Consider the following 23,882-nt stretch of genomic DNA (forward strand, 5'->3'; position numbering starts at 1 on the left):
CTGCCCCTCATTCAGGTGATTCACGTTAAGGCTGTCTGTATGGCTGGCTGGCTCCCTTCCCAATCTGAAAAGTCACGCTTCATTCCCATGGCATTAGAGCCAAAATCTTTGGCTCTTGCTTACCCTCTTGTGACTAGATGAGCCACGGTCAAGTGAGCATCTCCTTCACGTACAAAAGTAGTGTTTCAACTCCGTAGCTTTCAAGGAAGAGGGGGAAAAATAGCCCTGACAAACCTAATCACATACCTCCTACACGCGGTGGTAGTGGCCCTAGGTCAGGAGCACCCGTAGGCAAAAATTTGCAAGGACGGGTGGCTGGCTGTGTTCCTGCAGGGGGGCGAGCGTGAGGAGGCCCTACCCTCCGGAATGGATTTGCAGGACCGGTTGGCCCTTGGGGTGGATGAGCCGAAGTTGTTGCTGCTTGGCCAGCACCTGGTTCTTTCCCCTCGCAGGGAACTGCTGATGCACTGATGGTGCTGCTCTGTAACAAAATCACATAAATCCGACATCACTAACAAGAAAAAAATGCAAAACTCATACACAAATAGTTAGGGACAGAATGCAAAGAAATCCATGATATATAGAGAAAGTGCTCCAGAGAAACATCAGATGGGTTTTAGCGATCGCAACTGTGTGGTGAAGGAACAGAAAGCAGGTTTCGCCAACACAGCAATATTCTGGCTAAGGAGAATGCACAGACACAGGCCAGGAGAACCCCGATGTAGACTACCTAGCACGCTTATCCCGAGAAGGCAAAGAACAAGTGGGCAGCTTACTCCAGATGTGGCTGAGGAACAAACTGAGAAACTCAGGAAAGTAGATTCTCAAAACATTACGCCCAATGATTCCAATGTACATCCGAAGGGGGGAACCAAATGCCCTCTACACTGGTGTACTCCCTGAGAGGTGCTCAGAAAAGAAACAGATTTCTAGAGAAAACAAATGACCAGGGGCATGCCTGTTCTGCAAAAAAAGGAGGGGTCACAAAGCTCCCGCACACACACGGGTAAAATTACACTGTCAGGACTTACCTCCGGTTTGTCTTGGTTAGCTGCCTGGTTGGAGTCTCTCTCGGAATATAGGTTTGGACCTACACATTATTAAAAAGAAAGAAAGAGAAAAAGGAAACCATGAACATCGTGGGTCTTAGCATTTTGTTCTCGGGACGTTTCTGGATCGCAAGGGACACTGTGCTATCTCCCACATCCAGGTCGGTGCATAAGCCAGCCTGACACCTGCCTCCTTATCCATGGCCACAAGAACACCCTGAGGCCGCTGGAACTCCTGCAATGCCAAATGCTCTACAGCCAAATGAAGTTGAGGTCTCTGCAGCTGGCACTTAGCAACCCACCTGCTGCAGCAGCATTGAGAAGCTGTCGAGAGAGTAGCACCTCTCTTCTTCCTGACATTCTGCTCCTGCTTCCTGATTCTTCCTTCAATGAATACTGGCCAACACGAGACCCCACTGGGCAATACGTGTTCCTGGACTCTATGATCGGGAACTGCTCAGCGTCCGAGGACATCCATTCACACATCCCTCCTGGGAATACAACTCTTTGACCCTTCCCTTGCTTTCTCGGCTACTCACTCACACTGCAGCTCACTTGGTGCTCGCACCAAAGTGCTAGCTCTCCGACCTCTCAGCGTCCTCACTTGCTCAATCCTCTCCCGATTCACCAGACTCCACAATCCGTCAGTTCAGCCACTTGCCAACAGCCTTGTCCTAGAACTCATGTTCATTTTGTACTTGACTGACACCGTGCTAAGCCTAGATCAACCCGGGGCTCACACATCACTTTACCTACACCTGAGCCACTTGGACAGCCAGAAGAGATGGAAAACTAAGAGCCCTCAAACTCCCCGCCCTGGGAAAACACACTCACTCACTCACTCACTCATTCACTCACTCACTCACTCACTCACTCACTCACTCACAACAGCCCACATCAATGACAACTGGAACCTGAACATTTCAACCTGATCATCTCCTTCAACATACTGCCAGCTTCGTAGTGCCTGGCCTTCCATCTGTTGACATGGAAGCAAGGTTCCTCCTCAACAACTGACAACATCCATCCTCCTGAAACGCACCTACACTCGCTATGTGGCCACTGAATGGTGAAGAGTGTGAGATGGCACATTTTGAATGCACAACGTGTCAGATGCTTCATATCCATTAAGTACACACTTCACCAACGTACTAATGGCCACCATGGGGACCACTGGCTGCTGCTCTCTTTTCTAATCCCGCTTCCTGCTTCCAAACCAGGAAAACCAGCAGAGGCGGGCCCAAGGCCAGCGGACCCTGCAAACACACGGCAAACTCGGAACACACTCCTGGTTCCCACCATCACAACGGCCTCGATTTGGCTCTGGTTTGTGTGGAGTCGGGCAGAGGATGCAAGCTCTCTTGGCACTTCTTTTCTCTGTGTGACTCTGCTACCTCTCCCCTAAACAGCAGCTACTCTCTAAAACACAAACAAACACAAGTATCCAGAAACCCAACACGCAGCCCACACACCCCTGCCGCCTCTTCCCTGTAGCCCTGCTTTTCAGGTAAAGAAAAATGAGCCTTACCGAATCCCCGATTTCCTAAACAAATATGCCATGGCTTGTCCAACGATACAGTGTGTGAACGTGCCCACTGCGATGCCATCACCTCTTACGCCATGCCATCGCAGCCATGGGCTCACTGATCCAAGGGTCCAAGATCACCTCTGACCCTCATGCTCACTCTCATAATGATTGTCCGTTAAATCATACAACCGACAGCAACACAACAGAAACCCAATATGGCCACCGGATCTCTGCATGCTTCCCACGCCAATAGACAGCCTTTCCCGAGGGAATCTCTTATCAATGTTTTCCTTGTCTTTCAAAAGTTCTTCCTCTTGTCCACTCACCACGGATACCCACATACCTAGACTGACCAACTTCAGACAGTGCCATGAGGCTGTTGAAGGAAATGAGTGACGGGAAAACAGTAGTTTGGCTCGGGACATCTTAGCCAAATGCACGTAGGACTGGCTGAAAGGTGGGCAAACACTTGGCTGCATCCAAAAGTGTATCTGAGAAAATCCCCCAGCCCCTTCCACAAAACTCATTTTCCTTGGCCTTCCATTTCCAAAGCACGGGCAGAAATGACATCAGACAAGACAGTTCACGGGCCTTGGCCCAGCATTTGTCACACGACCGTTCATTCTCCAGTCACCTGGTTCTTTGTGAATGGTAGGTGAGAAGAGTCAAGCAATCAATTTCCCCCAGCGCCACCCACCCCACAGCTTTCTCTTTGTTTGTTGCTTATCTCAAGTTACCCACAAAAGCCAAGAGAGTCAGGAAGAATGAGGCCAAACAGGATCGAAGCAGCCTTACACTCACTAGATAGTAAATAGACTAGGACTGTACAGCAGCTGCTCACGAAAGACCATTTCACCGAGTCCTTTTGTGGACAAGGGAAATCAGGATCATCTTCAGTAGCAGCCAGCATAATTGGTTTCTATCAACTAATAGACAGTGAAATAATGCCCGTGTTAGTGTAAGAGGGAAAAAGGAAGCAAGTGGTTTTCTCAAGTATTACAATCTGTATGCAACTGCCCCTCATTCAGGTGATTCACGTTAAGGCTGTCTGTATGGCTGGCTGGCTCCCTTCCCAATCTGAAAAGTCACGCTTCATTCCCATGGCATTAGAGCCAAAATCTTTGGCTCTTGCTTACCCTCTTGTGACTAGATGAGCCACGGTCAAGTGAGCATCTCCTTCACGTACAAAAGTAGTGTTTCAACTCCGTAGCTTTCAAGGAAGAGGGGGAAAAATAGCCCTGACAAACCTAATCACATACCTCCTACATGCGGTGGTAGTGGCCCTAGGTCAGGAGCACCCGTAGGCAAAAATTTGCAAGGACGGGTGGCTGGCTGTGTTCCTGCAGGGGGGCGAGCGTGAGGAGGCCCTACCCTCCGGAATGGATTTGCAGGACCAGTTGGCCCTTGGGGTGGATGAGCCGAAGTTGTTGCTGCTTGGCCAGCACCTGGTTCTTTCCCCTCGCAGGGAACTGCTGATGCACCTATGGTGCTGCTCTGTAACAAAATCACATAAATCCGACATCACTAACAAGAAAAAAATGCAAAACTCATACACAAATAGTTAGGGACAGAATGCAAAGAAATCCATGATATATAGAGAAAGTGCTCCAGAGAAACATCAGATGGGTTTTAGCGATCGCAACTGTGTGGTGAAGGAACAGAAAGCAGGTTTCGCCAACACAGCAATATTCTGGCTAAGGAGAATGCACAGACACAGGCCAGGAGAACCCCGATGTAGACTACCTAGCACGCTTATCCCGAGAAGGCAAAGAACAAGTGGGCAGCTTACTCTAGATGTGGCTGAGGAACAAACTGAGAAACTCAGGAAAGTAGATTCTCAAAACATTACGCCCAATGATTCCAATGTACATCCGAAGGGGGGAACCAAATGCCCTCTACACTGGTGTACTCCCTGAGAGGTGCTGACTCAGAAAAGAAACAGATTTCTAGAGAAAACAAATGACCAGGGGCATGCCTGTTCTGCAAAAAAAGGAGGGGTCACAAAGCTCCCGAAAACACACGGGTAAAATTACACTGTCAGGACTTACCTCCGGTTTGTCTTGGTTAGCTGCCTGGTTGGAGTCTCTCTCGGAATATAGGTTTGGACCTACACATTATTAAAAAGAAAGAAAGAGAAAAAGGAAACCATGAACATCGTGGGTCTTAGCATTTTGTTCTCGGGACGTTTCTGGATCGCAAGGGACACTGTGCTATCTCCCACATCCAGGTTGGTGCATAAGCCAGCCTGACACCTGCCTCCTTATCCATGGCCACAAGAACACCCTGAGGCCGCTGGAACTCCTGCAATGCCAAATGCTCTACAGCCAAATGAAGTTGAGGTCTCTGCAGCTGGCACTTAGCAACCCACCTGCTGCAGCAGCATTGAGAAGCTGTCGAGAGAGTAGCACCTCTCTTCTTCCTGACATTCTGCTCCTGCTTCCTGATTCTTCCTTCAATGAATACTGGCCAACACGAGACCCCACTGGGCAATACGTGTTCCTGGACTCTATGATCGGGAACTGCTCAGCGTCCGAGGACATCCATTCACACATCCCTCCTGGGAATACAACTCTTTGACCCTTCCCTTGCTTTCTCGGCTACTCACTCACACTGCAGCTCACTTGGTGCTCGCACCAAAGTGCTAGCTCTCCGACCTCTCAGCGTCCTCACTTGCTCAATCCTCTCCCGATTCACCAGACTCCACAATCCATCAGTTCAGCCACTTGCCAACAGCCTTGTCCTAGAACTCATGTTCATTTTGTACTTGACTGACACCGTGCTAAGCCTAGATCAACCCGGGGCTCACACATCACTTTACCTACACCTGAGCCACTTGGACAGCCAGAAGAGATGGAAAACTAAGAGCCCTCAAACTCCCTGCCCTGGGAAAACACACTCACTCACTCACTCACTCACTCACTCACTCACTCACTCACAACAGCCCACATCAATGACAACTGGAACCTGAACATTTCAACCTGATCATCTCCTTCAACATACTGCCAGCTTCGTAGTGCCTGGCCTTCCATCTGTTGACATGGAAGCAAGGTTCCTCCTCAACAACTGACAACATCCATCCTCCTGAAACGCACCTACACTCGCTATGTGGCCACTGAATGGTGAAGAGTGTGAGATGGCACATTTTGAATGCACAACGTGTCAGATGCTTCATATCCATTAAGTACACACTTCACCAACGTACTAATGGCCACCATGGGGACCACTGGCTGCTGCTCTCTTTTCTAATCCCGCTTCCTGCTTCCAAACCAGGAAAACCAGCAGAGGCGGGCCCAAGGCCAGCGGACCCTGCAAACACACGGCAAACTCGGAACACACTCCTGGTTCCCACCATCACAACGGCCTCGATTTGGCTGTGGTTTGTGTGGAGTCGGGCAGAGGATGCAAGCTCTCTTGGTACTTCTTTTCTCTGTGTGACTCTGCTACCTCTCCCCTAAACAGCAGCTACTCTCTAAAACACAAACACAAGTATCCAGAAACCCAACACGCAGCCCACACACCCCTGCCGCCTCTTCCCTGTAGCCCTGCTTTTCAGGTAAAGAAAAATGAGCCTTACCGAATCCCCGATTTCCTAAACAAATATGCCATGGCTTGTCCAACGATACAGTGTGTGAACGTGCCCACTGCGATGCCATCACCTCTTACGCCATGCCATCGCAGCCATGGGCTCACTGATCCAAGGGTCCAAGATCACCTCTGACCCTCATGCTCACTCTCATAATGATTGTCCGTTAAATCATACAACCGACAGCAACACAACAGAAACCCAATATGGCCACCGGATCTCCGCATGCTTCCCACGCCAATAGACAGCCTTTCCCGAGGGAATCTTTTATCAATGTTTTCCTTGTCTTTCAAAAGTTCTTCCTCTTGTCCACTCACCACGGATACCCACATACCTAGACTGACCAACTTCAGACAGTGCCATGAGGCTGTTGAAGGAAATGAGTGACGGGAAAACAGTAGTTTGGCTCGGGACATCTTAGCCAAATGCACGTAGGACTGGCTGAAAGGTGGGCAAACACTTGGCTGCATCCAAAAGTGTATCTGAAAAAATCCCCCAGCCCCTTCCACAAAACTCATTTTCCTTGGCCTTCCATTTCCAAAGCACGGGCAGAAATGACATCAGACAAGACAGTTCACGGGCCTTGGCCCAGCATTTGTCACACGACCGTTCATTCTCCAGTCACCTGGTTCTTTGTGAATGGTAGGGGAGAAGAGTCAAGCAATCAATTTCCCCCAGCGCCACCCACCCCACAGCTTTCTCTTTGTTTGTTGCTTATCTCAAGTTACCCACAAAAGCCAAAAGAGTCAGGAAGAATGAGGCCAAACAGGATCGAAGCAGATAGTAAATAGACTAGGACTGTACAGCAGCTGCTCACGAAAGACCATTTCACCGAGTCCTTTTGTGGACAAGGGAAATCAGGATCATCTTCAGTAGCAGCCAGCATAATTGGTTTCTATCAACTAATAGACAGTGAAATAATGCCCGTGTTAGTGTAAGAGGGAAAAAGGAAGCAAGTGGTTTTCTCAAGTATTACAATCTGTATGCAACTGCCCCTCATTCAGGTGATTCACGTTAAGGCTGTCTGTATGGCTGGCTGGCTCCCTTCCCAATCTGAAAAGTCACGCTTCATTCCCATGGCATTAGAGCCAAAATCTTTGGCTCTTGCTTACCCTCTTGTGACTAGATGAGCCACGGTCAAGTGAGCATCTCCTTCACGTACAAAACTAGTGTTTCAACTCCGTACCTTTCAAGGAAGAGGGGGAAAAATAGCCCTGACAAACCAAATCACATACCTCCTACACGCGGTGGTAGTGGCCCTAGGTCAGGAGCACCCGTAGGCAAAAATTTGCAAGGACGGGTGGCTGGCTGTGTTCCTGCAGGGGGGCGAGCGTGAGGAGGTCCTACCCTCCGGAATGGATTTGCAGGACCAGTTGGCCCTTGGGGTGGATGAGCCGAAGTTGTTGCTGCTTGGCCAGCACCTGGTTCTTTCCCCTCGCAGGGAACTGCTGATGCACCTATGGTGCTGCTCTGTAACAAAATCACATAAATCCGACATCACTAACAAGAAAAAAATGCAAAACTCATACACAAATAGTTAGGGACAGAATGCAAAGAAATCCATGATATATAGAGAAAGTGCTCCAGAGAAACATCAGATGGGTTTTAGCGATCGCAACTGTGTGGTGAAGGAACAGAAAGCAGGTTTCGCCAACACAGCAATATTCTGGCTAAGGAGAATGCACAGACACAGGCCAGGAGAACCCCGATGTAGACTACCTAGCACGCTTATCCCGAGAAGGCAAAGAACAAGTGGGCAGCTTACTCCAGATGTGGCTGAGGAACAAACTGAGAAACTCAGGAAAGTAGATTCTCAAAACATTACGCCCAATGATTCCAATGTACATCCGAAGGGGGGAACCAAATGCCCTCTACACTGGTGTACTCCCTGAGAGGTGCTGACTCAGAAAAGAAACAGATTTCTAGAGAAAACAAATGACCAGGGGCATGCCTGTTCTGCAAAAAAAGGAGGGGTCACAAAGCTCCCGCACACACACGGGTAAAATTACACTGTCAGGACTTACCTCCGGTTTGTCTTGGTTAGCTGCCTGGTTGGAGTCTCTCTCGGAATATAGGTTTGGACCTACACATTATTAAAAAGAAAGAAAGAGAAAAAGGAAACCATGAACATCGTGGGTCTTAGCATTTTGTTCTCGGGACGTTTCTGGATCGCAAGGGACACTGTGCTATCTCCCACATCCAGGTCGGTGCATAAGCCAGCCTGACACCTGCCTCCTTATCCATGGCCACAAGAACACCCTGAGGCCGCTGGAACTCCTGCAATGCCAAATGCTCTACAGCCAAATGAAGTTGAGGTCTCTGCAGCTGGCACTTAGCAACCCACCTGCTGCAGCAGCATTGAGAAGCTGTCGAGAGAGTAGCACCTCTCTTCTTCCTGCCATTCTGCTCCTGCTTCCTGATTCTTCCTTCAATGAATACTGGCCAACACGAGACCCCACTGGGCAATACGTGTTCCTGGACTCTATGATCGGGAACTGCTCAGCGTCCGAGGACATCCATTCACACATCCCTCCTGGGAATACAACTCTTTGACCCTTCCCTTGCTTTCTCGGCTACTCACTCACACTGCAGCTCACTTGGTGCTCGCACCAAAGTGCTAGCTCTCCGACCTCTCAGCGTCCTCACTTGCTCAATCCTCTCCCGATTCACCAGACTCCACAATCCGTCAGTTCAGCCACTTGCCAACAGCCTTGTCCTAGAACTCATGTTCATTTTGTACTTGACTGACACCGTGCTAAGCCTAGATCAACCCGGGGCTCACACATCACTTTACCTACACCTGAGCCACTTGGACAGCCAGAAGAGATGGAAAACTAAGAGCCCTCAAACTCCCCGCCCTGGGAAAACACACTCACTCACTCACTCACTCACTCACTCACTCACTCACAACAGCCCACATCGATGACAACTGGAACCTGAACATTTCAACCTGATCATCTCCTTCAACATACTGCCAGCTTCGTAGTGCCTGGCCTTCCATCTGTTGACATGGAAGCAAGGTTCCTCCTCAACAACTGACAACATCCATCCTCCTGAAACGCACCTACACTCGCTATGTGGCCACTGAATGGTGAAGAGTGTGAGATGGCACATTTTGAATGCACAACGTGTCAGATGCTTCATATCCATTAAGTACACACTTCACCAACGTACTAATGGCCACCATGGGGACCACTGGCTGCTGCTCTCTTTTCTAATCCCGCTTCCTGCTTCCAAACCAGGAAAACCAGCAGAGGCGGGCCCAAGGCCAGCGGACCCTGCAAACACACGGCAAACTCGGAACACACTCCTGGTTCCCACCATCACAACGGCCTCGATTTGGCTGTGGTTTGTGTGGAGTCGGGCAGAGGATGCAAGCTCTCTTGGTACTTCTTTTCTCTGTGTGACTCTGCTACCTCTCCCCTAAACAGCAGCTACTCTCTAAAACACAAACAAACACAAGTATCCAGAAACCCAACACGCAGCCCACACACCCCTGCCGCCTCTTCCCTGTAGCCCTGCTTTTCAGGTAAAGAAAAATGAGCCTTACCGAATCCCCGATTTCCTAAACAAATATGCCATGGCTTGTCCAAGGATACAGTGTGTGAATGTGCCCACTGCGATGCCATCACCTCTTACGCCATGCCATCGCAGCCATGGGCTCACTGATCCAAGGGTCCAAGATCACCTCTGACCCTCATGCTCACTCTCATAATGATTGTCCGTTAAATCATACAACCGACAGCAACACAACAGAAACCCAATATGGCCACCGGATCTCCGCATGCTTCCCACGCCAATAGACAGCCTTTCCCGAGGGAATCTCTTATCAATGTTTTCCTTGTCTTTCAAAAGTTCTTCCTCTTGTCCACTCACCACGGATACCCACATACCTAGACTGACCAACTTCAGACAGTGCCATGAGGCTGTTGAAGGAAATGAGTGACGGGAAAACAGTAGTTTGGCTCGGGACATCTTAGCCAAATGCACGTAGGACAGGCTGAAAGGTGGGCAAACACTTGGCTGCATCCAAAAGTGTATCTGAAAAAATCCCCCAGCCCCTTCCACAAAACTCATTTTCCTTGGCCTTCCATTTCCAAAGCACGGGCAGAAATGACATCAGACAAGACAGTTCACGGGCCTTGGCCCAGCATTTGTCACACGACCGTTCATTCTCCAGTCACCTGGTTCTTTGTGAATGGTAGGGGAGAAGAGTCAAGCAATCAATTTCCCCCAGCGCCACCCACCCCACAGCTTTCTCTTTGTTTGTTGCTTATCTCAAGTTACCCACAAAAGCCAAAAGAGTCAGGAAGAATGAGGCCAAACAGGATCGAAGCAGCCTTACACTCACTAGATAGTAAATTGACTAGGACTGTACAGCAGCTGCTCACGAAAGACCATTTCACCGAGTCCTTTTGTGGACAAGGGAAATCAGGATCATCTTCAGTAGCAGCCAGCATAATTGGTTTCTATCAACTAATAGACAGTGAAATAATGCCCGTGTTAGTGTAAGAGGGAAAAAGGAAGCAAGTGGTTTTCTCAAGTATTACAATCTGTATGCAACTGCCCCTCATTCAGGTGATTCACGTTAAGGCTGTCTGTATGGCTGGCTGGCTCCCTTCCCAATCTGAAAAGTCACGCTTCATTCCCATGGCATTAGAGCCAAAATCTTTGGCTCTTGCTTACCCTCTTGTGACTAGATGAGCCACGGTCAAGTGAGCATCTCCTTCACGTACAAAACTAGTGTTTCAACTCCGTAGCTTTCAAGGAAGAGGGGGGAAAATAGCCCTGACAAACCAAATCACATACCTCCTACACGAGGTGGTAGTGGCCCTAGGTCAGGAGCACCCGTAGGCAAAAATTTGCAAGGACGGGTGGCTGGCTGTGTTCCTGCAGGGGGGCGAGCGTGAGGAGGCCCTACCCTCCGGAATGGATTTGCAGGACCGGTTGGCCCTTGGGGTGGATGAGCCGAAGTTGTTGCTGCTTGGCCAGCACCTGGTTCTTTCCCCTCGCAGGGAACTGCTGATGCACCTATGGTGCTGCTCTGTAACAAAATCACATAAATCCGACATCACTAACAAGAAAAAAATGCAAAACTCATACACAAATAGTTAGGGACAGAATGCAAAGAAATCCATGATATATAGAGAAAGTGCTCCAGAGAAACATCAGATGGGTTTTAGCGATCGCAACTGTGTGGTGAAGGAACAGAAAGCAGGTTTCGCCAACACAGCAATATTCTGGCTAAGGAGAATGCACAGACACAGGCCAGGAGAACCCCGATGTAGACTACCTAGCACGCTTATCCCGAGAAGGCAAAGAACAAGTGGGCAGCTTACTCCAGATGTGGCTGAGGAACAAACTGAGAAACTCAGGAAAGTAGATTCTCAAAACATTACGCCCAATGATTCCAATGTACATCCGAAGGGGGGAACCAAATGCCCTCTACACTGGTGTACTCCCTGAGAGGTGCTGACTCAGAAAAGAAACAGATTTCTAGAGAAAACAAATGACCAGGGGCATGCCTGTTCTGCAAAAAAAGGAGGGGTCACAAAGCTCCCGCACACACACGGGTAAAATTACACTGTCAGGACTTACCTCCGGTTTGTCTTGGTTAGCTGCCTGGTTGGAGTCTCTCTCGGAATATAGGTTTGGACCTACACATTATTAAAAAGAAAGAAAGAGAAAAAGGAAACCATGAACATCGTGGGTCTTAGCATTTTGTTCTCGGGACGTTTCTGGATCGCAAGGGACACTGTGCTATCTCCCACATCCAGGTCGGTGCATAAGCCAGCCTGACACCTGCCTCCTTATCCATGGCCACAAGAACACCCTGAGGCCGCTGGAACTCCTGCAATGCCAAATGCTCTACAGCCAAATGAAGTTGAGGTCTCTGCAGCTGGCACTTAGCAACCCACCTGCTGCAGCAGCATTGAGAAGCTGTCGAGAGAGTAGCACCTCTCTTCTTCCTGACATTCTGCTCCTGCTTCCTGATTCTTCCTTCAATGAATACTGGCCAACACGAGACCCCACTGGGCAATACGTGTTCCTGGACTCTATGATCGGGAACTGCTCAGCGTCCGAGGACATCCATTCACACATCCCTCCTGGGAATACAACTCTTTGACCCTTCCCTTGCTTTCTCGGCTACTCACTCACACTGCAGCTCACTTGGTGCTCGCACCAAAGGGCTAGCTCTCCGACCTCTCAGCGTCCTCACTTGCTCAATCCTCTCCCGATTCACCAGACTCCACAATCCGTCAGTTCAGCCACTTGCCAACAGCCTTGTCCTAGAACTCATGTTCATTTTGTACTTGACTGACACCGTGCTAAGCCTAGATCAACCCGGGGCTCACACATCACTTTACCTACACCTGAGCCACTTGGACAGCCAGAAGAGATGGAAAACTAAGAGCCCTCAAACTCCCCGCCCTGGGAAAACACACTCACTCACTCACTCACTCATTCACTCACTCACTCACTCACTCACTCACTCACTCACTCACAACAGCCCACATCAATGACAACTGGAACCTGAACATTTCAACCTGATCATCTCCTTCAACATACTGCCAGCTTCGTAGTGCCTGGCCTTCCATCTGTTGACATGGAAGCAAGGTTCCTCCTCAACAACTGACAACATCCATCCTCCTGAAACGCACCTACACTCGCTATGTGGCCACTGAATGGTGAAGAGTGTGAGATGGCACATTTTGAATGCACAACGTGTCAGATGCTTCATATCCATTAAGTACACACTTCACCAACGTACTAATGGCCACCATGGGGACCACTGGCTGCTGCTCTCTTTTCTAATCCCGCTTCCTGCTTCCAAACCAGGAAAACCAGCAGAGGCGGGCCCAAGGCCAGCGGACCCTGCAAACACACGGCAAACTCGGAACACACTCCTGGTTCCCACCATCACAACGGCCTCGATTTGGCTGTGGTTTGTGTGGAGTCGGGCAGAGGATGCAAGCTCTCTTGGCACTTCTTTTCTCTGTGTGACTCTGCTACCTCTCCCCTAAACAGCAGCTACTCTCTAAAACACAAACAAACACAAGTATCCAGAAACCCAACACGCAGCCCACACACCCCTGCCGCCTCTTCCCTGTAGCCCTGCTTTTCAGGTAAAGAAAAATGAGCCTTACCGAATCCCCGATTTCCTAAACAAATATGCCATGGCTTGTCCAACGATACAGTGTGTGAATGTGCCCACTGCGATGCCATCACCTCTTACGCCATGCCATCGCAGCCATGGGCTCACTGATCCAAGGGTCCAAGATCACCTCTGACCCTCATGCTCACTCTCATAATGATTGTCCGTTAAATCATACAACCGACAGCAACACAACAGAAACCCAATATGGCCACCGGATCTCCGCATGCTTCCCACGCCAATAGACAGCCTTTCCCGAGGGAATCTCTTATCAATGTTTTCCTTGTCTTTCAAAAGTTCTTCCTCTTGTCCACTCACCACGGATACCCACATACCTAGACTGACCAACTTCAGACAGTGCCATGAGGCTGTTGAAGGAAATGAGTGACGGGAAAACAGTAGTTTGGCTCGGGACATCTTAGCCAAATGCACGTAGGACTGGCTGAAAGGTGGGCAAACACTTGGCTGCATCCAAAAGTGTATCTGAAAAAATCCCCCAGCCCCTTCCACAAAACTCATTTTCCTTGGCCTTCCATTTCCAAAGCACGGGCAGAAATGACATCAGACAAGACAGTTCACGGGCCTTGGCCCAGCATTTGTCACACGACCGTTCATTCTCCAGTCACCTGGTTCTTTGTGAATGGTAGGGGAGAAGAGTCAAGCAATCAATTTCCCCCAGCGCCACCCACCCCACAGCTTTCTCTTTGTTTGTTGCTTATCTCAAGTTACCCACAAAAGCCAAAAGAGTCAGGAAGAATGAGGCCAAACAGGATCGAAGCAGATAGTAAATAGACTAGGACTGTACAGCAGCTGCTCACGAAAGACCATTTCACCGAGTCCTTTTGTGGACAAGGGAAATCAGGATCATCTTCAGTAGCAGCCAGCATAATTGGTTTCTATCAACTAATAGACAGTGAAATAATGCCCGTGTTAGTGTAAGAGGGAAAAAGGAAGCAAGTGGTTTTCTCAAGTATTACAATCTGTATGCAACTGCCCCTCATTCAGGTGATTCACGTTAAGGCTGTCTGTATGGCTGGCTGGCTCCCTTCCCAATCTGAAAAGTCACGCTTCATTCCCATGGCATTAGAGCCAAAATCTTTGGCTCTTGCTTACCCTCTTGTGACTAGATGAGCCACGGTCAAGTGAGCATCTCCTTCACGTACAAAACTAGTGTTTCAACTCCGTACCTTTCAAGGAAGAGGGGGAAAAATAGCCCTGACAAACCAAATCACATACCTCCTACACGCGGTGGTAGTGGCCCTAGGTCAGGAGCACCCGTAGGCAAAAATTTGCAAGGACGGGTGGCTGGCTGTGTTCCTGCAGGGGGGCGAGCGTGAGGAGGTCCTACCCTCCGGAATGGATTTGCAGGACCAGTTGGCCCTTGGGGTGGATGAGCCGAAGTTGTTGCTGCTTGGCCAGCACCTGGTTCTTTCCCCTCGCAGGGAACTGCTGATGCACCTATGGTGCTGCTCTGTAACAAAATCACATAAATCCGACATCACTAACAAGAAAAAAATGCAAAACTCATACACAAATAGTTAGGGACAGAATGCAAAGAAATCCATGATATATAGAGAAAGTGCTCCAGAGAAACATCAGATGGGTTTTAGCGATCGCAACTGTGTGGTGAAGGAACAGAAAGCAGGTTTCGCCAACACAGCAATATTCTGGCTAAGGAGAATGCACAGACACAGGCCAGGAGAACCCCGATGTAGACTACCTAGCACGCTTATCCCGAGAAGGCAAAGAACAAGTGGGCAGCTTACTCCAGATGTGGCTGAGGAACAAACTGAGAAACTCAGGAAAGTAGATTCTCAAAACATTACGCCCAATGATTCCAATGTACATCCGAAGGGGGGAACCAAATGCCCTCTACACTGGTGTACTCCCTGAGAGGTGCTGACTCAGAAAAGAAACAGATTTCTAGAGAAAACAAATGACCAGGGGCATGCCTGTTCTGCAAAAAAAGGAGGGGTCACAAAGCTCCCGCACACACACGGGTAAAATTACACTGTCAGGACTTACCTCCGGTTTGTCTTGGTTAGCTGCCTGGTTGGAGTCTCTCTCGGAATATAGGTTTGGACCTACACATTATTAAAAAGAAAGAAAGAGAAAAAGGAAACCATGAACATCGTGGGTCTTAGCATTTTGTTCTCGGGACGTTTCTGGATCGCAAGGGACACTGTGCTATCTCCCACATCCAGGTCGGTGCATAAGCCAGCCTGACACCTGCCTCCTTATCCATGGCCACAAGAACACCCTGAGGCCGCTGGAACTCCTGCAATGCCAAATGCTCTACAGCCAAATGAAGTTGAGGTCTCTGCAGCTGGCACTTAGCAACCCACCTGCTGCAGCAGCATTGAGAAGCTGTCGAGAGAGTAGCACCTCTCTTCTTCCTGCCATTCTGCTCCTGCTTCCTGATTCTTCCTTCAATGAATACTGGCCAACACGAGACCCCACTGGGCAATACGTGTTCCTGGACTCTATGATCGGGAACTGCTCAGCGTCCGAGGACATCCATTCACACATCCCTCCTGGGAATACAACTCTTTGACCCTTCCCTTGCTTTCTCGGCTACTCACTCACACTGCAGCTCACTTGGTGCTCGCACCAAAGTGCTAGCTCTCCGACCTCTCAGCGTCCTCACTTGCTCAATCCTCTCCCGATTCACCAGACTCCACAATCCGTCAGTTCAGCCACTTGCCAACAGCCTTGTCCTAGAACTCATGTTCATTTTGTACTTGACTGACACCGTGCTAAGCCTAGATCAACCCGGGGCTCACACATCACTTTACCTACACCTGAGCCACTTGGACAGCCAGAAGAGATGGAAAACTAAGAGCCCTCAAACTCCCCGCCCTGGGAAAACACACTCACTCACTCACTCACTCACTCACTCACTCACTCACAACAGCCCACATCGATGACAACTGGAACCTGAACATTTCAACCTGATCATCTCCTTCAACATACTGCCAGCTTCGTAGTGCCTGGCCTTCCATCTGTTGACATGGAAGCAAGGTTCCTCCTCAACAACTGACAACATCCATCCTCCTGAAACGCACCTACACTCGCTATGTGGCCACTGAATGGTGAAGAGTGTGAGATGGCACATTTTGAATGCACAACGTGTCAGATGCTTCATATCCATTAAGTACACACTTCACCAACGTACTAATGGCCACCATGGGGACCACTGGCTGCTGCTCTCTTTTCTAATCCCGCTTCCTGCTTCCAAACCAGGAAAACCAGCAGAGGCGGGCCCAAGGCCAGCGGACCCTGCAAACACACGGCAAACTCGGAACACACTCCTGGTTCCCACCATCACAACGGCCTCGATTTGGCTGTGGTTTGTGTGGAGTCGGGCAGAGGATGCAAGCTCTCTTGGTACTTCTTTTCTCTGTGTGACTCTGCTACCTCTCCCCTAAACAGCAGCTACTCTCTAAAACACAAACAAACACAAGTATCCAGAAACCCAACACGCAGCCCACACACCCCTGCCGCCTCTTCCCTGTAGCCCTGCTTTTCAGGTAAAGAAAAATGAGCCTTACCGAATCCCCGATTTCCTAAACAAATATGCCATGGCTTGTCCAAGGATACAGTGTGTGAATGTGCCCACTGCGATGCCATCACCTCTTACGCCATGCCATCGCAGCCATGGGCTCACTGATCCAAGGGTCCAAGATCACCTCTGACCCTCATGCTCACTCTCATAATGATTGTCCGTTAAATCATACAACCGACAGCAACACAACAGAAACCCAATATGGCCACCGGATCTCCGCATGCTTCCCACGCCAATAGACAGCCTTTCCCGAGGGAATCTCTTATCAATGTTTTCCTTGTCTTTCAAAAGTTCTTCCTCTTGTCCACTCACCACGGATACCCACATACCTAGACTGACCAACTTCAGACAGTGCCATGAGGCTGTTGAAGGAAATGAGTGACGGGAAAACAGTAGTTTGGCTCGGGACATCTTAGCCAAATGCACGTAGGACAGGCTGAAAGGTGGGCAAACACTTGGCTGCATCCAAAAGTGTATCTGAAAAAATCCCCCAGCCCCTTCCACAAAACTCATTTTCCTTGGCCTTCCATTTCCAAAGCACGGGCAGAAATGACATCAGACAAGACAGTTCACGGGCCTTGGCCCAGCATTTGTCACACGACCGTTCATTCTCCAGTCACCTGGTTCTTTGTGAATGGTAGGGGAGAAGAGTCAAGCAATCAATTTCCCCCAGCGCCACCCACCCCACAGCTTTCTCTTTGTTTGTTGCTTATCTCAAGTTACCCACAAAAGCCAAAAGAGTCAGGAAGAATGAGGCCAAACAGGATCGAAGCAGCCTTACACTCACTAGATAGTAAATTGACTAGGACTGTACAGCAGCTGCTCACGAAAGACCATTTCACCGAGTCCTTTTGTGGACAAGGGAAATCAGGATCATCTTCAGTAGCAGCCAGCATAATTGGTTTCTATCAACTAATAGACAGTGAAATAATGCCCGTGTTAGTGTAAGAGGGAAAAAGGAAGCAAGTGGTTTTCTCAAGTATTACAATCTGTATGCAACTGCCCCTCATTCAGGTGATTCACGTTAAGGCTGTCTGTATGGCTGGCTGGCTCCCTTCCCAATCTGAAAAGTCACGCTTCATTCCCATGGCATTAGAGCCAAAATCTTTGGCTCTTGCTTACCCTCTTGTGACTAGATGAGCCACGGTCAAGTGAGCATCTCCTTCACGTACAAAACTAGTGTTTCAACTCCGTAGCTTTCAAGGAAGAGGGGGGAAAATAGCCCTGACAAACCAAATCACATACCTCCTACACGAGGTGGTAGTGGCCCTAGGTCAGGAGCACCCGTAGGCAAAAATTTGCAAGGACGGGTGGCTGGCTGTGTTCCTGCAGGGGGGCGAGCGTGAGGAGGCCCTACCCTCCGGAATGGATTTGCAGGACCGGTTGGCCCTTGGGGTGGATGAGCCGAAGTTGTTGCTGCTTGGCCAGCACCTGGTTCTTTCCCCTCGCAGGGAACTGCTGATGCACCTATGGTGCTGCTCTGTAACAAAATCACATAAATCCGACATCACTAACAAGAAAAAAATGCAAAACTCATACACAAATAGTTAGGGACAGAATGCAAAGAAATCCATGATATATAGAGAAAGTGCTCCAGAGAAACATCAGATGGGTTTTAGCGATCGCAACTGTGTGGTGAAGGAACAGAAAGCAGGTTTCGCCAACACAGCAATATTCTGGCTAAGGAGAATGCACAGACACAGGCCAGGAGAACCCCGATGTAGACTACCTAGCACGCTTATCCCGAGAAGGCAAAGAACAAGTGGGCAGCTTACTCCAGATGTGGCTGAGGAACAAACTGAGAAACTCAGGAAAGTAGATTCTCAAAACATTACGCCCAATGATTCCAATGTACATCCGAAGGGGGGAACCAAATGCCCTCTACACTGGTGTACTCCCTGAGAGGTGCTGACTCAGAAAAGAAACAGATTTCTAGAGAAAACAAATGACCAGGGGCATGCCTGTTCTGCAAAAAAAGGAGGGGTCACAAAGCTCCCGCACACACACGGGTAAAATTACACTGTCAGGACTTACCTCCGGTTTGTCTTGGTTAGCTGCCTGGTTGGAGTCTCTCTCGGAATATAGGTTTGGACCTACACATTATTAAAAAGAAAGAAAGAGAAAAAGGAAACCATGAACATCGTGGGTCTTAGCATTTTGTTCTCGGGACGTTTCTGGATCGCAAGGGACACTGTGCTATCTCCCACATCCAGGTCGGTGCATAAGCCAGCCTGACACCTGCCTCCTTATCCATGGCCACAAGAACACCCTGAGGCCGCTGGAACTCCTGCAATGCCAAATGCTCTACAGCCAAATGAAGTTGAGGTCTCTGCAGCTGGCACTTAGCAACCCACCTGCTGCAGCAGCATTGAGAAGCTGTCGAGAGAGTAGCACCTCTCTTCTTCCTGACATTCTGCTCCTGCTTCCTGATTCTTCCTTCAATGAATACTGGCCAACACGAGACCCCACTGGGCAATACGTGTTCCTGGACTCTATGATCGGGAACTGCTCAGCGTCCGAGGACATCCATTCACACATCCCTCCTGGGAATACAACTCTTTGACCCTTCCCTTGCTTTCTCGGCTACTCACTCACACTGCAGCTCACTTGGTGCTCGCACCAAAGGGCTAGCTCTCCGACCTCTCAGCGTCCTCACTTGCTCAATCCTCTCCCGATTCACCAGACTCCACAATCCGTCAGTTCAGCCACTTGCCAACAGCCTTGTCCTAGAACTCATGTTCATTTTGTACTTGACTGACACCGTGCTAAGCCTAGATCAACCCGGGGCTCACACATCACTTTACCTACACCTGAGCCACTTGGACAGCCAGAAGAGATGGAAAACTAAGAGCCCTCAAACTCCCCGCCCTGGGAAAACACACTCACTCACTCACTCACTCATTCACTCACTCACTCACTCACTCACTCACTCACTCACTCACAACAGCCCACATCAATGACAACTGGAACCTGAACATTTCAACCTGATCATCTCCTTCAACATACTGCCAGCTTCGTAGTGCCTGGCCTTCCATCTGTTGACATGGAAGCAAGGTTCCTCCTCAACAACTGACAACATCCATCCTCCTGAAACGCACCTACACTCGCTATGTGGCCACTGAATGGTGAAGAGTGTGAGATGGCACATTTTGAATGCACAACGTGTCAGATGCTTCATATCCATTAAGTACACACTTCACCAACGTACTAATGGCCACCATGGGGACCACTGGCTGCTGCTCTCTTTTCTAATCCCGCTTCCTGCTTCCAAACCAGGAAAACCAGCAGAGGCGGGCCCAAGGCCAGCGGACCCTGCAAACACACGGCAAACTCGGAACACACTCCTGGTTCCCACCATCACAACGGCCTCGATTTGGCTGTGGTTTGTGTGGAGTCGGGCAGAGGATGCAAGCTCTCTTGGCACTTCTTTTCTCTGTGTGACTCTGCTACCTCTCCCCTAAACAGCAGCTACTCTCTAAAACACAAACAAACACAAGTATCCAGAAACCCAACACGCAGCCCACACACCCCTGCCGCCTCTTCCCTGTAGCCCTGCTTTTCAGGTAAAGAAAAATGAGCCTTACCGAATCCCCGATTTCCTAAACAAATATGCCATGGCTTGTCCAACGATACAGTGTGTGAATGTGCCCACTGCGATGCCATCACCTCTTACGCCATGCCATCGCAGCCATGGGCTCACTGATCCAAGGGTCCAAGATCACCTCTGACCCTCATGCTCACTCTCATAATGATTGTCCGTTAAATCATACAACCGACAGCAACACAACAGAAACCCAATATGGCCACCGGATCTCCGCATGCTTCCCACGCCAATAGACAGCCTTTCCCGAGGGAATCTCTTATCAATGTTTTCCTTGTCTTTCAAAAGTTCTTCCTCTTGTCCACTCACCACGGATACCCACATACCTAGACTGACCAACTTCAGACAGTGCCATGAGGCTGTTGAAGGAAATGAGTGACGGGAAAACAGTAGTTTGGCTCGGGACATCTTAGCCAAATGCACGTAGGACTGGCTGAAAGGTGGGCAAACACTTGGCTGCATCCAAAAGTGTATCTGAAAAAATCCCCCAGCCCCTTCCACAAAACTCATTTTCCTTGGCCTTCCATTTCCAAAGCACGGGCAGAAATGACATCAGACAAGACAGTTCACGGGCCTTGGCCCAGCATTTGTCACACGACCGTTCATTCTCCAGTCACCTGGTTCTTTGTGAATGGTAGGGGAGAAGAGTCAAGCAATCAATTTCCCCCAGCGCCACCCACCCCACAGCTTTCTCTTTGTTTGTTGCTTATCTCAAGTTACCCACAAAAGCCAAAAGAGTCAGGAAGAATGAGGCCAAACAGGATCGAAGCAGCCTTACACTCACTAGATAGTAAATAGACTAGGACTGTACAGCAGCTACTCACGAAAGACCATTTCACCGAGTCCTTTTGTGGACAAGGGAAATCAGGATCATCTTCAGTAGCAGCCAGCATAATTGGTTTCTATCAACTAATAGACAGTGAAATAATGCCCGTGTTAGTGTAAGAGGGAAAAAGGAAGCAAGTGGTTTTCTCAAGTATTACAATCTGTATGCAACTGCCCCTCATTCAGGTGATTCACGTTAAGGCTGTCTGTATGGCTGGCTGGCTCCCTTCCCAATCTGAAAAGTCACGCTTCATTCCCATGGCATTAGAGCCAAAATCTTTGGCTCTTGCTTACCCTCTTGTGACTAGATGAGCCACGGTCAAGTGAGCATCTCCTTCACGTACAAAACTAGTGTTTCAACTCCGTAGCTTTCAAGGAAGAGGGGGGAAAATAGCCCTGACAAACCAAATCACATACCTCCTACACGAGGTGGTAGTGGCCCTAGGTCAGGAGCACCCGTAGGCAAAAATTTGCAAGGACGGGTGGCTGGCTGTGTTCCTGCAGGGGGGCGAGCGTGAGAAGGCCCTACCCTCCGGAATGGATTTGCAGGACCGGTTGGCCCTTGGGGTGGATGAGCCGAAGTTGTTGCTGCTTGGCCAGCACCTGGTTCTTTCCCCTCGCAGGGAACTGCTGATGCACCTATGGTGCTGCTCTGTAACAAAATCACATAAATCCGACATCACTAACAAGAAAAAAATGCAAAACTCATACACAAATAGTTAGGGACAGAATGCAAAGAAATCCATGATATATAGAGAAAGTGCTCCAGAGAAACATCAGATGGGTTTTAGCGATCGCAACTGTGTGGTGAAGGAACAGAAAGCAGGTTTCGCCAACACAGCAATATTCTGGCTAAGGAGAATGCACAGACACAGGCCAGGAGAACCCCGATGTAGACTACCTAGCACGCTTATCCCGAGAAGGCAAAGAACAAGTGGGCAGCTTACTCCAGATGTGGCTGAGGAACAAACTGAGAAACTCAGGAAAGTAGATTCTCAAAACATTACGCCCAATGATTCCAATGTACATCCGAAGGGGGGAACCAAATGCCCTCTACACTGGTGTACTCCCTGAGAGGTGCTGACTCAGAAAAGAAACAGATTTCTAGAGAAAACAAATGACCAGGGGCATGCCTGTTCTGCAAAAAAAGGAGGGGTCACAAAGCTCCCGCACACACACGGGTAAAATTACACTGTCAGGACTTACCTCCGGTTTGTCTTGGTTAGCTGCCTGGTTGGAGTCTCTCTCGGAATATAGGTTTGGACCTACACATTATTAAAAAGAAAGAAAGAGAAAAAGGAAACCATGAACATCGTGGGTCTTAGCATTTTGTTCTCGGGACGTTTCTGGATCGCAAGGGACACTGTGCTATCTCCCACATCCAGGTCGGTGCATAAGCCAGCCTGACACCTGCCTCCTTATCCATGGCCACAAGAACACCCTGAGGCCGCTGGAACTCCTGCAATGCCAAATGCTCTACAGCCAAATGAAGTTGAGGTCTCTGCAGCTGGCACTTAGCAACCCACCTGCTGCAGCAGCATTGAGAAGCTGTCGAGAGAGTAGCACCTCTCTTCTTCCTGCCATTCTGCTCCTGCTTCCTGATTCTTCCTTCAATGAATACTGGCCAACACGAGACCCCACTGGGCAATACGTGTTCCTGGACTCTATGATCGGGAACTGCTCAGCGTCCGAGGACATCCATTCACACATCCCTCCTGGGAATACAACTCTTTGACCCTTCCCTTGCTTTCTCGGCTACTCACTCACACTGCAGCTCACTTGGTGCTCGCACCAAAGTGCTAGCTCTCCGACCTCTCAGCGTCCTCACTTGCTCAATCCTCTCCCGATTCACCAGACTCCACAATCCGTCAGTTCAGCCACTTGCCAACAGCCTTGTCCTAGAACTCATGTTCATTTTGTACTTGACTGACACCGTGCTAAGCCTAGATCAACCCGGGGCTCACACATCACTTTACCTACACCTGAGCCACTTGGACAGCCAGAAGAGATGGAAAACTAAGAGCCCTCAAACTCCCCGCCCTGGGAAAACACACTCACTCACTCACTCACTCATTCACTCACTCACTCACTCACTCACTCACTCACTCACTCATTCACTCACTCACTCACTCACTCACTCACAACAGCCCACATCAATGACAACTGGAACCTGAACATTTCAACCTGATCATCTCCTTCAACATACTGCCAGCTTCGTAGTGCCTGGCCTTCCATCTGTTGACATGGAAGCAAGGTTCCTCCTCAACAACTGACAACATCCATCCTCCTGAAACGCACCTACACTCGCTATGTGGCCACTGAATGGTGAAGAGTGTGAGATGGCACATTTTGAATGCACAACGTGTCAGATGCTTCATATCCATTAAGTACACACTTCACCAACGTACTAATGGCCACCATGGGGACCACTGGCTGCTGCTCTCTTTTCTAATCCCGCTTCCTGCTTCCAAACCAGGAAAACCAGCAGAGGCGGGCCCAAGGCCAGCGGACCCTGCAAACACACGGCAAACTCGGAACACACTCCTGGTTCCCACCATCACAACGGCCTCGATTT

Source organism: Ochotona princeps, chromosome 8 (assembly GCF_030435755.1).
Source record: "Ochotona princeps isolate mOchPri1 chromosome 8, mOchPri1.hap1, whole genome shotgun sequence".
Lineage (NCBI taxonomy): Eukaryota > Metazoa > Chordata > Mammalia > Lagomorpha > Ochotonidae > Ochotona > Ochotona princeps.